Source organism: Alosa pseudoharengus, unplaced genomic scaffold, assembly GCF_046254945.1.
Source record: "Alosa pseudoharengus isolate Yale_2024_CS ecotype anadromous, Long Island Sound unplaced genomic scaffold, YU_APseudo_1.1 YU_APseudo_1.1_scf_82, whole genome shotgun sequence".
Lineage (NCBI taxonomy): Eukaryota > Metazoa > Chordata > Actinopteri > Clupeiformes > Clupeidae > Alosa > Alosa pseudoharengus.
Window position 1 is genome coordinate 37,501 of NW_027468873.1, and position 10,000 is coordinate 47,500.

General features: G+C 41.9%; 1 protein-coding gene and 1 pseudogene across 1 annotated transcript in view; one reads left to right on the forward strand and one right to left on the reverse strand.

The window, feature by feature from the left end:
- LOC143113474 (eukaryotic translation initiation factor 5-like) overlaps nucleotides 1–10,000 on the forward strand; it is a 31,152-nt gene that overhangs the window by 8,306 nt on the left and 12,846 nt on the right. The window lies entirely within an intron of this gene.
- LOC143113476 (uncharacterized) lies at nucleotides 3,678–6,324 on the reverse strand (annotated as a pseudogene).

A 10,000-nucleotide genomic window follows, 5' to 3' on the forward strand; every position in this document is an offset into this window, starting at 1 on the left:
TCCTGATTTAGTGACAGAAAGTTCAATAGTCCAGCGTTGGGATTGTCCAGGGGAAGGGAGTTTTCGAGGGGCATGTGGTGGGTTGGCGGATGGGCCAGTAATCCGGGCAGAGTTGTCATAGGCTGGTGGTGGGTCGCTAGGCTGTACGGGCCAGGAGTTCAGATACGGGGCAGTAATAGGGCAGTCGAGGATGGGACTTCAGGTGAGATGGGTGAGAGGAGGGCCAACACACGGATGGTTGATGACTGGTGATGATATACCTCACAAGTGAGGTACAGTAAGGGGGAAGAAAGAGAGATGTAGAGTGGGTTAGTATTACTGAAAATCAAAATGGTTAATGTCAATAAGTAATCAGTAGTACTATATATTGTTACAGTATACCATAGTGAGAATAGGAAAGAGAGGGAGAGTTGAGAGAGAGAGAGAGAGAGAGAGAGAGAGAAGGGGGGAGAGGGGGGGGGTTGTACGGCGTGACACATGAAAAGTCCATGACAGCACTATGCTATAGCAGCATAACTAAGGCATGGTGAGGGGTAGTCGACACCAGCGCAGGTATGGTCAGTGACCACCATCGCACGCGCGACTGGGGTGCCAGTCACACGAGGACTCAGCAGGGTGGTCCATTCCAAAAACCCTGAGGTGGGTGAATTTTCACGCACCATACCTAACTATGGGAGGCAGTAAAGAGGTATGTTTTAAGTCTAGACTTAAAAATAGGGAGGGTGTCTGCTAGTCGAATTGAGGTAAAAAGATTATTCCAGAGGAGGGGTGCGCGATAGCTGAAAGCTCTGCCTCCTACTGTAGTTTTTGAGATTCTTGGAATTACAAGAAGGCCAGTATTCTGTGATCGTAGTGGTCTGGGTGGGTTATATGGGACTAGGAGATCTTTAATATATTCTGGTGCCTGGCCATTAATGGCTTTGTATGTTAGAAGTAATATTTTGAAGTCAATGCGACTTCTAACAGGCAGCCAGTGTAGAGATGCCAGGATAGGGGAAATATGTTCATATTTTTTAGTTCTAGTGAGTGTGCGAGCAGCTGCATTTTGTATAAGCTGTAAGCTCTTTAGACAGGTGTTATTGCAGCCAGCGTATAGAGCATTGCAATAATCAATCCTTGAGGTGACAAAAGCATGGATTAATTTCTCAGCGTCTGGTAGGGATAAAGACTTCCTTATCTTTGAAATGTTCCTTAAATGATAGAATGAAACTTTGGTAATCTGTTTTATGTGATTACTTAGTGATAGGTCTTGGTCAATTGTAACTCCTAGATTTTTAACACATGTGGATGAGGATAGTCGGAGATCAGTAAATGTAGCCTGTGATGAGGATAGGATATCCCTCATCTTTTTAGGACCTAAAACCATGACTTCTGTTTTATCGGAGTTCAAAAGCAGGAAATTGTTTGTCATCCATGTCTTTATGTCTCGTATACATGTGTCAAGTTTGGCTAACGGAGTCAATTCGTCAGGTTTTATGGAAAGGTATAGTTGTGTATCGTCTGCATAAGAATGAAATTTAATGCCATGTTTCCTAATTTCTGAGCCTAGAGGAAGCATATAGAGAGAAAATAACAGGGGCCCTAGTACTGAGCCTTGAGGCACCCCATATTTTACCATAGTCTGGGTAGATGGTTCATTGTGAACCTGTACAAATTGTCTGCGGTTGGAAAGGTATGATCTAAACCAAGCGAGTGCTGAGTCTTTAATGTCTATCGAATGTTCAAGCCTGTGGAGTAGTATGTTGTGGTCTATGGTGTCAAAGGCAGCACTGAGGTCCAGGAGGACCAATATTGATATATGTCCATTATCGGCAGCGATGAGGAGGTCATTTAAAACTTTAACTAAGGCTGATTCAGTACTGTGGTGAGCTCTGAAACCAGACTGATATCATTCTTGGATTTTATTCATATGCAAGAAGGTACCAATTTGTTTCGACACTATTTTTTCTAGTATTTTTGACAAAAAAGGGAGATTAGATATAGGCCTATAGTTGGCCAGGTTGTTAGGGTCAAGGGTAGGCTTTTTGAGGGATGGCTTAATGACAGATAACTTAAACGACTGTGGTACATGGCCTGATAGCAGTGAGTTATTTATAATCTGGAGCAAAGCATTATCCAAGAAAGGAAGAGCAGTCTTCAGAAGATGAGTAGGAATAGGATCTAGTAGACTAGTTGTAGATTTTGATGAAGAGATTGTGGAAGTGAGGTCTAATATGTCAATAGGTGTAAATGAATTCAACGTTGTTCGTCTCATCTGTGATTCAATTATGTTTTCGCTACCGTTCAGCAATGGAGTATAAATATTTGGTGAGACTGACTGGATATTAATCTTATCTCTAATTGTTTCAATTTTGTCACTGAAAAAGTTCATGAAGTCATTACTGTTTAGGCAAATAGGGATAGATTCGGTTACTTCGGTGTGGCTCTTCGTCAGGCGGGAGATTGTGGTAAAGAGAAATTTTGTATTGTTTTTGTTTTCTTCGATCAGCGAGGAGTAGTAACTTGACTTGGCTTCGTTGAGTGCTTTTTTGTAGGTGATAAGGCTATCTTTCCATGCTTGGCGAAAAACTTCCAATTTAGTGGTACGCCATTTTTGTTCAAGTTTACGCGCTGTTTGTTTGAGTGTTTTTGTCTGTGTGGTATACCATGGAGCACGCCTTACTTGTTTTCTCATTCTCTTTTTGAGTGGTTCTACTGAATCAAGGATTGAGCGTAATGGGTTCATCACATTATCAGTTAACAAGTCGACCTCGGCTGGATTAAGGAATGGGCCTTCTGATAGGCCTACCACATGAGTCCGGAATGGGGCAAGTGTAAGCGAAATTTTTTCTAGAAAGTCTGCATTAGTTTTTTCAGATAAGCCGCGGCTGTAGTATTCAGCTAAATTGGGTACTGCATGTTGTAATGTCATTGTAAAAGTAATTAGATGGTGGTCAGTTAAGGTCGGGTGTTGTGGCAAGATTGTTAACTGCTCTATGTTTATGCCGTATGATAAAACTAGATCAATAGTATGGTTATGTCGGTGCGTGGGCGAATTAACATTTTGGCAGAACCCAACATGGTCAATTAGGGATTGAAATGCAATTGTGAGACAATCGTGCACATTATCCATATGAATATTAAAATCACCCAATATAAGTATTTTTTCTGTTTGGATAGTTAAAGTAGAAAGGAAATCAGAAAATTCCTCTAAGAAATCAGTGTAGGGGCCAGGGGGTCTGTACAATGTGACCACAGTTACAGGCTGATCAGTTTTCCAGTCTGGCGGTAAAAAATTGAGGACTAGAACTTCAAAAGATTTAAACTTGTGTGTGAGCTTGGGAGATGTGAGAAGACTAGATAGATAGATTGTAGCTACTCCACCTCCCCTGCCAGTGTGGCGTGGTACATGATAATTCAAATGGGAGGAAGGTGTAGACTCATTTAATGGAAGGTATTCATCTGGTTTAAGCCAGGTTTCAGTAAGACACATAACATCTATATGATTGTCAGTAATAATTTCATTAACCAAGGCAGTTTTACTTGACAGTGATCGAATATTAAGTAAAGCAAGTGTAAGTTGCGTTTTTGGAGGAATTTGCTTCACCGAAGAAGTTTTTATCGTAATAAGATTGCTACGAATAATTCCCCTAGTGGGTCGAGTAAGAGTTGACAGTCTTGGTACAGACACCCTCTCTATTTGGCCTTGTGTGCCCTGTATACCTGGGTGACTGTTAGGACGGCAGAGATCTGTGTAAGACCTTATCTCTGCTTCCTGGATCTCTGGTTCGTCAGGAACTAGCCTCGGTTAAGTTACGGTCTATGTTCCTTGAAAGGAGGGCAGTACCCTCCCATGTGGGATGGATACCGTCTCTTTTCAACAGTCCAGGTTTCCCCCAGAAGGAGCTAAAGTTATCTATGAAGCCCACATTGTTATTGGCACACCACTTTGACAGCCATCGGTTGAGGTTCGAAATTCTGCTGAGCATTTCATCACCTCTTTTAATGGGTATGGGTCCAGAGAAAGTTACAGTCAGACATCTGTTGCGCGAACCTGCACACGGAGATAAAGTTTTGTATGGTGATCTCCGATTGACGCAATCGGACGTCATTAGTGCCAGTGTGGATAACTATTTTCGAGTATTTACGATTAGCTTTAGCCAGCACTTTCAAATTTGATTCGATGTCGTTAGCTCTGGCCCCAGATATCGATTTTACTATGGCCGATGGAGTCGCTAGCATCACGTTTCGTATAGTAGAAGCGCCAATGACCAGAGTAGCAGGTTTCTCAGTTTCTCTAGCTAAGGGGGAGAATCTATTAGAAACATGAATAGGTTGGTGGTTAGCAGTGGGCTTCCTTCGTTTGGATTTAGATCCAGGCAAAACAGGCCCAAAGGGCTGCTTTCGCTTGGGTCTGGCTCCCCTAACAGTCACCCAAGAACTATCCCCTTGCTGCGAGGGGGCTGTCATGGTTGCGCTAACTGTGCAGTCGGCTGGTGCATCCACACAATTTACCAAAGGTTCTGCCACTAGCTGTTTGCTAATCTGATCCAGTGTGTGGATACGATTCTCTAGTTCACCTATCCTCGCCTCCAAGTTAGCTATTAGTCTGCATTTACAAGTAGCATGTCCACTAAAGGAGGCTGAAGAGTTAGCTAGCATGTGACACACCGGGCAACGGAGAGAATCGGAAATAGGAGAGGCAGGGGCAGCAGAGGACCCTGCCATCGTCCTTAAGATAGATTAGACAAGTGAATTATATTAGACAAGTGAATTGGCTACACGAGTGGTTAAGAGTGGAGTTTTTACGTAAATAAAACCTAGGTGTAGTCTAATTTAAGTGGATTACGTGGAAAGAAAACAGGAGCAAGCTAGCGTGAGAGCAGCCACTCTGACACTACAAACAGGAAATGTAGCGATTCGCTTACCGTAATCCCTCAGAATCGCAGTGTTGTAACCTGAATTGACTCTGAGACGCTGCTGCTGTGTTTCTGGAGTGGTAGTTGTTGGTGCCTACATCAAGGGCTTGCATTGTAACAGTTACCATCAAACAGTTCTTTTCTATGAGATCTCATTTAAACTTTTGCTATAGCATCAAAAAATCAATAGGCATAACGCCGTAATACTGCTACAAGGCTACATCTCAGCTGCAACAAGCAGATCGCTAGCACAAATTACTGGTAAGCCAGCATGGCTAACCAACCTTGAGCAGACAATATTTTACATGGAAGGGTTCGGTTATACACCCGTAATTATCAAGGAACAACAATTACATATTTCACCCAAAAGTGTTGACTAACTGTCAACCTAACATTCATTTCTAATATATTAGCAAGCTAATATCACCATGTGGGTTCAATGAACAGATTAGCTGTGCAGATTCGCGTCTAGTTACATTCAACTTTAAATCAAAACAACCAAAGAAAATGTGGATCTCCTACCACTCAAATTCAGCAAATAAAAGTGTCTGTGTATGTATGTAGTGTATGTGTAAATGCTTCGACTGGTTTTTTGTGAGCTTTCATGGTCTCCAATTCACCATTAGATTGACTATTCACATATCATTCACAACCGTGATAAGATAAACTCACCAAAGCTCTTCTCATGTTGAAACAAAATAAAATATCTTCTTGGTGCGCAACATAAGAGACGTAAAGTTAAGAAGTAGAAAATATATCACGATAGATATTTCTAGAAGTTATAAATGTGTAGTTATATCGAATATTTTCTTTAGTTCAAGAAGGTGACGTTCCGTGCTCGGACTGCAAAAGCAAGAGAGAAATAATCGCGCATGCGCGGTGCCTTAGTGGCACTGAATCTAACAGGGTTTTTTTTTATTTTATTTTTTTATCTGTAGCCTGGGCCCAGGTAGCACCCGATGCGCAATGGACGACTGTGTTATTCACAGGGAAGTGCTTGTGTCAAGGCAGCTTAGTAGTCCCGATATACATGAGATTTTGAACGTTGTTGTGAGACTGGTGAATTTCATCAAAACCCGGCTCTATTCTCCGCACTTTGCGAAGAGATGGTAGCTGACCAAAAGGCTGTACTGTTTCACAGCGAGGCAAGGTGGCTTTCCCGAGGTAAAGTGCTGTCGCGCGTGTTTGAGCTCCGAGTCGCCTCTTCTTGGAGGAAGAGCGCATGTTTGAATCTGCAAGCACGTTCACTAATGAACATTTCTTGACGAAGCTGGCCTATCTTAGCGATATATTTGATATATCTTAGCGATACATTTGAGTTAAATGTCCAGTTACAAGGCAAAGACAAGCACCTAACTCACCTAGCAAATAAGATTACTGCATTCACCAAAAACACTTGAGTATGGGACAGGCGCCTCGATCGCGACAGTATATTGTGCCTTTGAGATTTCTGAGCGAAATCGCTGAAACGTCTGATTGGGAGGCACTCTTGTGATCCCATGTATTAAACAGTAGGCCTACATCACATCCCTGCAAAGTTTATTTCAAAAATATTTCCCATCCAGCAGTGCTCAGTATGACTGGATTATGGATCCATTTAATGCAGCATGTTGGTATTTCATTGAATATATTGTACAATGCTGTAAAATGGCCTATTCTTCCTAATATGTTGCTGGAAAACAGAAATATGTGTGTTATGTATTTATTTATTATTATATCTGCAGCACCAGCTGATTTTAACTCTGTTGAAGAGGATATATTTAGAACTTGTCATTATTTCAATAAATTTGACAATTTTAAGCTTGACCTACCACTTTCTTAGAGTGATGAGGGACAGGTGGGGCTCGAGAATGCCCCCTTGATCAAAGTGGGGAATGAAAGAAAAAGTTTGAGAACCACTGATCTAGTTTGTTAACTACCACAGTCACAATTTGGGTCGCGATAGTCTGTCATTTTTAAAAAGTGGGTCCCCAGAAAAAAAGTTTGAGAAACACTGGGCTAGACCATCCTTTTCAGGTTGGGCCTCCCCGTGCATCCTGGTGGGCAAGCCGGATGGTACATACCGATTCTGCACAGACTATCGTAGGCTTAATAAGATCACAAAGCCCGATGCTTTCCCACTTCCTCGAATGGAGGATTGCATTGACCAAGTAGGTGCAGCTAGATATGTTAGCAAGTTTGACCTCCTTCGTGGTTATTGGCAAGTGCCTCTGTCTTCTTGAGCAAAGGAGGGTTCTATTCATATTCAGTTATGAGTTTTGGACTTCGTAAAGCTCCAGCGACATTTCAGCGTTTAATGAACAGGGTGGTATTTGGACTTGAAGGGTGCGCAGTGTACCTTGACGACGTCATTTCATATAGTGACACATGGGAGCAACATGTAGTGAGAGTGCGTGCATTGTTCCAGCGTTTGGCAGACGCACGGCTCACTGTAAACCTGGCAAAGTGTGAGTTTGCCAGGGCTACAGTGACTTACTTAGGAAAAGAGGTTGGTCAAGGGAAGGTTGGTGTTCTTCGTGCCAAGGTGTTGGCTATTGAGAGTTTCCCACCTCCAACAACCAAAAAAGAACTCATGCGGTTTCTTGGAATGGTGGGCTATTATAGAGGTTTTTGCCCTAACTTTTCTACAGTCGTAGCTCTGCTGACTGATCTGCTGAAGGCTTCAGTAAAATTTAGCTGGTCAGAGAATTGTGAACAAGCCTTCCAAAATGTAAAAATGCTTTTAACAACTGCGCCCGTTCTGGCTGCGCCTCAATTTGATCAGCCGTTTGAAATACAAGTTGATGCGAGTCATGTCGGAGCAGGAGCCATGCTTTTACAGACAGATACCGATGGCGTAATGCATCCAATTTGTTTCTTCTCCCGAAAATTTAATTGCCATCAAATTAACTATTCGGTGATTGAGAAGGAAACGCTTGCTTTGATTTGGTCTTTGCAACACTTCGACGTTTACGTCGGCAGTGGAGCTCCAGTTGTTGTCTACACAGACCACAATCCGCTGACTTTTTTGCATTCGTTACATAGTCCGAGTCAGCGTTTGATGAGGTGGATTCTGTTTTTACAACCATACAATTTACACGTGAAACACATACGGGGTACTGACAATGTATTGGCAGATGCATTGTCACGAGCTCCAATATAAGATTAATGTACTGTTCCTTTGCTAATTTTGTTTCCTATAATGCTTGTTCTATTCTTCTGTTACTGCTCTTCCACCTTCTTAAAGGGACACCAGGCAACGTTTTCGTGTTAATTGCTCATCTTCGTAAGTCGGTATATGGTTAAATGACTCATTACAGGGCGAATGAAGACTCTCTAGCCCGCCCCTATTGCCTGTAGGAAGAATATCCCGCTTGCAAGTTCAGTGTATCGTACCCGGCGACCGAAGCAGTTTCAGTTTCTATCCTGCATCCACAGCACAGAGGGAGGCTAACTAAACGCTAGCGATTGTTGCAAACAATAATGGCAGAGCCGGCGAAGAAGCCGTCAAGAAACCCTTGACGGAAGATGCAAAGAAAAGGAAAAGAGCTTCAGACCGGGAGTTTCGTAGAGAAAAAGCATCAGGCTTGGGGTGTCCCTTTAAATTGCTCTCGTAGGATCCCGATTGCTGGAGCTGGGTAGAGCTGTCGAGGAGGGATGAGGGTTCAGGTAAAAAGGGGATAAAAAGTAGCTTTGGGATTTTAGTAGTTTTGATATTTAGCCTATCTTTGACATGTATCATTATTGATTTGTTTCTAATTTATTTTCGTTAATTAATTGTTTGGCTGTTTAGCTTATGGCTAATGTATATGAGAAATCCCATAGAGATGCTAACGGTTAGCATAATCGGTAAACGTAGATATTTACAGCGAACTTCAGTCCAATTACAAAAGAGTTACATGAGAATAGTTATTTGTTTACAACTGACTATTAAAATACTCAAAGGCTAATGTTTTCTCTCCATATAATACCGTGTAGGACAAAACTGTCTCTGTCTCGTCAATGCTACTTGAACAGAAGTAGCCGCATAAAATCCCAAGTAGGCTACTCTTGCTGCACAAAATAAACATTAGGCTGCGTGGGACAACGTTGTGACCCACTAGTGATCACGTGACACTTGCTCTGCTGCACTTCTACCGCATAGCCTACCTCCTGGCAATGTATGAGTCTTCAGTGCGTGATTTCGAGTGTTTTTTCCCCATAAGTAATTTAAATACTCGATAATGTCAATTTGCACATCGTTAAAATAACAATTACGATATTATCGCAGACGATATATATCGCCCACCCCTAGTGTGCAGGGCCTAAATTTCACTGGGGGATTGCGGGTATTGCGCATAATTTGTTCAAGTCCCGCAACTCTAGCCATCATAATGCGAGAAATTCCCGCATACACTTTTACAGCCTGTCTGATGACGTTAATCTAATCATGAAGTGGCGTGAATGCGGTGCTATTGACCGGTCGGATCAACTACCGAGTTGAATTGAACATAGCCTCATGCAGACGCATACACACACACACACACACAGAGAGAGAGAGAGAACCACTTTGCGCTTACGCAAATAGGCTACGCAGCCATGGCAAACATTTACATCTGGAGAGAGCTCCTTGGTAACTACCCTGCTAGCTAAGGTCACGTCTGCCAGTAATGCTCACTAAAATCATTAGTGAACATCGCAAAACACTTGATCCCAGAAAGATTGTCTTCGACTTGTTAGTTTTTTGAACATTTATTTTATCTAATGACAGAAAACATAATGAATTGCATCCACATATCCTTATGCACTATGCACAACTTTTATTCACTAGCCTAAAACAGTCAGGATGTAGGCTAATTACTCTCACGTATTTCTTAAAGTGACAGGCACTCAATAACACCTACACATCACCAATGTGCACTCAATTAGACCTACACACCACATTAAATGCCTAAATGCAATAGTTTAAAAATCAATATGAAGCATTCAAATGACTAAATATGTTTAGTTACTAGTAATTACTAGTAAAATACTATACATTATTAACTAAATACACTCTATATGAATTTAAAAATATATGAAATAGAAACATATCACATTGGCCATCATTTTCAGTGTGTTTGTGTGTGTGGAGAGAGTCAAGC